Here is an 8195-nt window from a genome sequence, read left to right on the forward strand (position 1 = left end):
TACTTTTTAAATGTATTTTAAGAAAAAAATATGAAATTCAAATTGTCCCTTAATCCTGCTGCATCTGCTACATCAAAGGTGACATCAGTTTACGTGATGGCATTTTGGACGACATACAGTGCTATGATTTTTTCTGTCGTTTTGTATGACATAACATTTGTTGTTTTACTGCCCCTTTTTTGGTGCAATTTTGAATGACATTTTAACACATTATCATGCCATTTTTGAAGTTATACTACAGTAAGCTGTTTCTTTTGCTGTTTTAGACGACATACCATGACGTTTTTCTGCCATTTTTAATGACATACTATACTGTGAAGTTTTAACGCTATTTTGGACAACATACTATAGTATGTTTTTTATGTGATTTTGGACGACACTATGTTTTTATGCCATCTTGGACTATATAATATGTTGCTTTAATGACATTTTGGATGGCATACTATACTAGGATGTTTTATTCCATTTTGGATGACATATTCTACTGTGACGTTTTTATGCCATTTTAGACAACAGACAATACTTTGTTTTCATGCCCCTTTGGGCGACATAATATAGCATGTCTCTTCAATGACGTTTTGGACCACATAATATTTTAAGATGTTTTCATGCCAATTTGGATAGCATAACTCTAGTATGTTGTTTCAATGCCATTTTGGCAGACATAGTATAGTATGATGTTTTTATGCCATTTTGGACAACATACCAAGATGTTTTTAATGCAGTTTTGGGAGACATACTATGCAGTGACATTTTTCTGCAATTTTTTGATGCCATTCTCAATGTTTTTATATCATTTTGGACAATGTACTATAGTATGACATTTTATGCCATTTTGGATGACGTACTACACTGCCTTTTTTATTTAAACGACATACTATAGTATGACTTGATGACATGCAATAGTATGACTTGACTTTGAGGCCTGCCTGAACTAACATTATGCCCTAATGTCTACCAAAATAATCCAAAATAACACAAAAACGTCATAGTATAGTATTTCATCCAAAATCACCCCAAAACACACTAAAATGCAATTGTACAGTATGTTGTCCAAATTGCCCAAAAATGTCATAGTATAGTATTTTAACCAAAATGGCCCTGAATTGATCAAAAACATCAATAGTATAGCATGTCGTCTAAAATGGCCCAAAATCTGAAAAAAGTGATGATCATAGTATAATATGTTGTCCAAAATCGCATCAAAACGTCATAGTATATGTTGCTCAAAATCATCCCAAAACACACTAAAACTTCATAGTATGTATAGTAGTATAGTAGTATAGTATAGTATAGTATAGTATAGTTCATGTCCTCCTAAATCACCTCAAACCACACTAAAACGTCTTAGTATAGTATGACACCCAATATCTCAGTAAAGCCTCATACCATGTCACATGGCTTTGATTTGCACATCCCAGCAGACGTGATTATTTCTCTCTGTGAAAGGAGAAATCCTCTGTCCCACCGTCAGTCTGAAGCCACGTCAGTAACAGATGACGTGCTGCACAGCTGATCAGCTGTCAGACTAACAAGGAGAGATCCCTCATTGAAGAACAATCTCAAAACCTTACAAGACAGGAAAGAGTCTTGCGGGTCAATAAAAGTCTCACATACAGCTACACAGGAAAACTATTCACTTATATAAATATTTGATTATTTGTCACCATTTAATATTCAGTCCAAATCTAATTCATATAGGGATCAGAGTTATAAGTATTTCAGCCATTTATTTCCTTACATTATTATCTGCACAATAACGCACCACACAGCCTGAGAATGTGTGTTCAGTGATGACCCGCTGCAGGTCGTTATTGTGCATCTGAGCAGGAACATCTGTTCAAGTCCCACATATTTAGGATCAATTTTTAATGTCCAGTAAAATATTTCCCTCTGTAAATATGAAGGTCTAACGGTGTGTTTAAATAGCAAGGAAGCGTCTCTCTGTCCACACTGAATAGGCTTTATTAAATATAGGCTACACTTTTTAGGCACTATCATCACGTAAACAAACCTCTCAGCTGTGCGCACAATCATATTGAAGATATAATCACAGATAAGATGGGTGAGAACTTGCCGTCCTCCTATGTGTGCACTATGTAGAAAACACGTTCATCAGGATACTTACTGTAAATGAGATCAAACACAGCCAAAGTGTGTTATTATCAGACAGACATTAGACAGTTTCAGTGTGTGTGGTTCAGGTCCGGATCATTGATTAATGCACATGTTTATGGGTTGGCCGTGGGGATAAGCTCTCATAATGGGCCGACCCGCACATCGATTGCACTGTAAATTTAAAAACAAATAGACCTAAATGAAATAAAACTTCTGCTTTGTGTGATGCCAAAACACTTACAATTAAATCATTCTAACACTTATTCACTGTTAGACTTTTCACACACGGTGACGGCGCATCAAATTAGACCTACTTTTCATCATGTGATTTTGTTTTCTACATTATCTATAGATGTCTTTAGTGACTCTGCAGGATGCGCACTGTGAGAATAAACTGTGCGCATAAATAAGACGCGCGAGGAGGCGCAGCATATATATCTGAAGAATCTCCGTGACCGGAGGGGGTCCGTAGTCTCGCCACTTGATAAAACACTTCGTGTAGGATACCGGTGTATCCTCTCTCTGGGCTCCTTCAGAAGCCTCCTCTCTCCTCAATCCTCGCCTCCTCCAGGTACAGTTGTGCAATTGGAAGATACTTCATGACGGCGGAGGGGAAACGATTTCCGGGTCACCGGAGGAGGTGGAAAGCGTAATGAAAAGGAGCCACTGACGCAGCGCTGCTGCAGGGAGTCAGCAGGAGGATGGCCTTCATTTTTGAGTTTTTTTATTTTGTTTATTGTTTTAATTTGGGTTACAGCAGGTGTGTTTGCAGTTTTTTGATTTGTTAGACTGTCAGTTTAGGGGGATAAGCTGGGTCTGACAGCCCAATGCGAGGTTTGCCCTTGATTCACCATCTTTTGTTTTTTTGGCCAGAATGTCCAAACCCTCTTCAGTTTCATGTATGTGAGTTTATTAAAGATAATAAAAAATATCTTTGCCTCTTTCTTGCCATCTGTAGTCCGATGTCCGAATTCTGCCTCACTTTGAGCCAGTTTTAGTTTGTGGTGGCTGTAACAGTATAGTGTGACATAGCCTACTGTAAAAATCACACAAAAACGTCGTAGTATGTCCTCCAAAACTGCACAACAAAATCATAGTGAAGTATGTCGTCCAAAATGGCAGAAAAGCATACAAAAGCACAATTGCACAAAAATGTCATACTATAGTATGTTATCCAAAATGGCCCAAAATCGTACAAAAACTTCATAGTATAGTATGTCGTCCAAAATGGCCGTGTGTGGCGGATCTGTGGAAACAATGATATTCAACGTTTTTATTCTCAAAATGCTATATTAGGCCTATGTGGTTTTCAGCAGTTTTTTGGACATACTATGACATTTTCGCCATACTATAGCCTTGCTTTTTGGGTCATTTTTTTCAACAGGCCATATTATGGCCATTTTAGCAAAATTCTGTGCAATGGCGGGTCATAGCACGGAATTTCACAAACTTTCCAGCTGTTTTCAGCTGTTGTTGGGACATGTCATTTTTTGACATTTTCGCCATACTATAGCCTTGCTTTTTGGGTGATTTTTTCAACTTGCAATATCATGGTGTTTATGGCTGGTTTAGCCAAATTCTATGCTATGGCGTGTCTCAGGACGCTAGTTGACATAGTTTCCAACTGTTTTCAGCTGTTTTTTGGACATGTCATTTGCTTCTTGGGTCATTTTTTTCAACATGCCATATTATGGTGTTTTTAGACGTTTTTGCAAAATTCTATGCTATGGCGTGTCTTAACACGCCATTTGAATGAGTTTCCATCTGTTTTCAGCTGTTTTTGGGACATGTAATTTTTTGACATTTTCGCCATACTATAGCCTTGCTTCTTGGGTCATTTTTTCAACATGCCATATTATGGTTTTAATGGCCCTTTTAGCAAAATTCTATGCAATGGTGTGTCATAGCACACTATTTGACACAGATTCCAGCTTTTTTCAGCTGTTTTTGGGAAATGTTACTTTTTGACATTTTTGCCATACTATAGCCTTGCTTTTTGGGTCATTTTTTCAACTTGCGATATTATGGTGTTTTTAGACGTTTTAGCCAAATTCTATGCTATGGCATGTCTCAGGTTGCTATTTGACATAGTTTCCAGCTGTTTTCAGCTGTTTTTGGGACATGTCATTTTTTGACATTTTCGCTATACTATAGCCTTGCTTCTTGGGTCATTTTTTTCAACATGCCATATTATGGTGTTTTTGGCCAGTTTAGCCAAATTCTATGCTATGGCGTGTCTTAACACGCCATTTGAATGAGTTTCCATCTGTTTTCAGCTGTTTTTGGGACATGTAATTTTTTGACATTTTCGCCATACTATAGCCTTGCTCTTTGGGTCATTTTTTCAACATGCCATGTTATGGTGTTATGGCTGTTTTAGCCAAATTCTATGCTATGGCGTGTCTCAGGACGCTAGTTGACACAGTTTCCAACTGTTTTCAGCTGTTTTTGGGACATGTCATTTTTTGACATTTTCGCTATACTATAGCCTTGCTTCTTGGGTCATTTTTTTCAACATGCCGTATTATGGGTTTGATTTGCACATCCCAGCAGATGTGATTATTTCTCTCTGTGAAAGGAGAAATCCTCTGTCCCACCGTCAGTCTGAAGCCACGTCAGTAACAGATGACGTGCTGCACAGCTGATCAGCTGTCAGACTAACAAGGAGAGATCCCTCATTGAAGAACAATCTCAAAACCTTACAAGACAGGAAAGAGTCTTGCGGGTCAATAAAAGTCTCACATACAGCTACACAGGAAAACTATTCACTTATATAAATATTTGATTATTTGTCACCATTTAATATTCAGTCCAAATCTAATTCATATAGGGATCAGAGTTATAAGTATTTCAGCCATTTATTTCCTTACATTATTATCTGCACAATAACGCACCACACAGCCTGAGAATGTGTGTTCAGTGATGACCCGCTGCAGGTCGTTATTGTGCATCTGAGCAGGAACATCTGTTCAAGTCCCACATATTTAGGATCAATTTTTAATGTCCAGTAAAATATTTCCCTCTGTAAATATGAAGGTCTAACGGTGTGTTTAAATAGCAAGGAAGCGTCTCTCTGTCCACACTGAATAGGCTTTATTAAATATAGGCTACACTTTTTAGGCACTATCATCACGTAAACAAACCTCTCAGCTGTGCGCACAATCATATTGAAGATATAATCACATATAAGATGGGTGAGAACTTGCCGTCCTCCTATGTGTGCACTATGTAGAAAACACGTTCATCAGGATACTTACTGTAAATGAGATCAAACACAGCCAAAGTGTGTTATTATCAGACAGACATTAGACAGTTTCAGTGTGTGTGGTTCAGGTCCGGATCATTGATTAATGCACATGTTTATGGGTTGGCCGTGGGGATAAGCTCTCATAATGGGCCGACCCAAGCACATCGATTGCACTGTAAATTTAAAAACAAATAGACCTAAATGAAATAAAACTTCTGCTTTGTGTGATGCCAAAACACTTACAATTAAATCATTCTAACACTTATTCACTGTTAGACTTTTCACACACGGTGACGGCGCATCAAATTAGACCTACTTTTCATCATGTGATTTTGTTTTCTACATTATCTATAGATGTCTTTAGTGACTCTGCAGGATGCGCACTGTGAGAATAAACTGTGCGCATAAATAAGACGCGCGAGGAGGCGCAGCATATATATCTGAAGAATCTCCGTGACCGGAGGGGTGTCCGTAGTCTCGCCACTTGATAAAACACTTCGTGTAGGATACACCGGTGTATCCTCTCTCTGGGCTCCTTCAGAAGCCTCCTCTCTCCTCAATCCTCGCCTCCTCCAGGTACAGTTGTGCAATTGGAGGATACTTCATGACGGCGGAGGGGGAAACGATTTCCGGGTCACCGGAGGAGGTGGAAAGCGTAATGAAAAGGAGCCACTGACGCAGCGCTGCTGCAGGGAGTCAGCAGGAGGATGGCCTTCATTTTTGAGTTTTTTTATTTTGTTTATTGTTTTAATTTGGGTTACAGCAGGTGTGTTTGCAGTTTTTTGATTTGTTAGACTGTCAGTTTAGGGGGATAAGCTGGGTCTGACAGCCCAATGCGAGGTTTGCCCTTGATTCACCATCTTTTGTTTTTGGCCAGAATGTCCAAACCCTCTTCAGTTTCATGTATGTGAGTTTATTAAAGATAATAAAAAATATCTTTGCCTCTTTCTTGCCGTCTGTAGTCCGATGTCCGAATTCTGCCTCACTTTGAGCCAGTTTTAGTTTGTGGTGGCTGTAACAGTATAGTGTGACATAGCCTACTGTAAAAATCACACAAAAACGTCGTAGTATGTCCTCCAAAACTGCACAACAAAATCATAGTGAAGTATGTCGTCCAAAATGGCAGAAAAGCATACAAAAGCACAATTGCACAAAAATGTCATACTATAGTGTGTTATCCAAAATGGCCCAAAATCGTACAAAAACTTCATAGTATAGTATGTCGTCCAAAATGGCCGTGTGTGGCGGATCTGTGGAAACAATGATATTCAACGTTTTTATTCTCAAAATGCTATATTAGGCCTATGTGGTTTTCAGCAGTTTTTTGGACATACTATGACATTTTCGCCATACTATAGCCTTGCTTTTTGGGTCATTTTTTTCAACAGGCCATATTATGGCCATTTTAGCAAAATTCTGTGCAATGGCGGGTCATAGCACGGAATTTCACAAACTTTCCAGCTGTTTTCAGCTGTTGTTGGGACATGTCATTTTTGACATTTTCGCCATACTATAGCCTTGCTTTTTGGGTGATTTTTTCAACTTGCAATATCATGGTGTTTATGGCTGGTTTAGCCAAATTCTATGCTATGGCGTGTCTCAGGACGCTAGTTGACATAGTTTCCAACTGTTTTCAGCTGTTTTTTGGACATGTCATTTGCTTCTTGGGTCATTTTTTTCAACATGCCATATTATGGTGTTTTTAGACGTTTTTGCAAAATTCTATGCTATGGCGTGTCTTAACACGCCATTTGAATGAGTTTCCATCTGTTTTCAGCTGTTTTTGGGACATGTCATTTTTTGACATTTTCGCCATACTATAGCCTTGCTTCTTGGGTCATTTTTTTCCAACATGCCATATTATGGTTTTAATGGCCCTTTTAGCAAAATTCTATGCAATGGTGTGTCATAGCACACTATTTGACACAGATTCCAGCTTTTTTCAGCTGTTTTTGGGAAATGTTACTTTTTGACATTTTTGCCATACTATAGCCTTGCTTTTTGGGTCATTTTTTCAACTTGCGATATTATGGTGTTTTTAGACGTTTTAGCCAAATTCTATGCTATGGCATGTCTCAGGTTGCTATTTGACATAGTTTCCAGCTGTTTTCAGCTGTTTTTGGGACATGTCATTTTTTGACATTTTCGCCATACTATAGCCTTGCTCTTTGGGTCATTTTTTCAACATGCCATATTATGGTGATATGGCTGTTTTAGCCAAATTCTATGCTATGGCGTGTCTTAACACGCCATTTGAATGAGTTTCCATCTGTTTTCAGCTGTTTTTGGGACATGTAATTTTTTGACATTTTCGCCATACTATAGCCTTGCTCTTTGGGTCATTTTTTCAACATGCCATGTTATGGTGTTATGGCTGTTTTAGCCAAATTCTATGCTATGGCGTGTCTCAGGACGCTAGTTGACACAGTTTCCAACTGTTTTCAGCTGTTTTTGGGACATGTCATTTTTTGACATTTTCGCTATACTATAGCCTTGCTTCTTGGGTCATTCTTTTCAACATGCCGTATTATGGTGTTTTTGGCTGTTTTTTCAAAATTCTATGCTATGGCGTGTCATAGCATGCTATTTGAATCAGTTTCCAACTGTTTTCAGCTGTTTTTGGGACATGTCATTTTTTGACATTTTCGCCATACTATAGCCTTGCTTCTTGGGTCATATTTTCAACATGCCATATTATGGTGTTTTTAGACGTTTTTGCAAAATTCTATGCTATGGCGTGTCTTAACACGCCATTTGAATGAGTTTGCATCTGTTTTCAGCTGTTTTTGGGACATGTAATTTTTTGACATTTTCGCCATACTATAGCCTT

This window comes from Plectropomus leopardus, chromosome 15 (assembly GCF_026936395.1).
Source record: "Plectropomus leopardus strain MGB_pleo_1.0 chromosome 15, ASM2693639v1, whole genome shotgun sequence".
NCBI lineage: Eukaryota > Metazoa > Chordata > Actinopteri > Perciformes > Serranidae > Plectropomus > Plectropomus leopardus.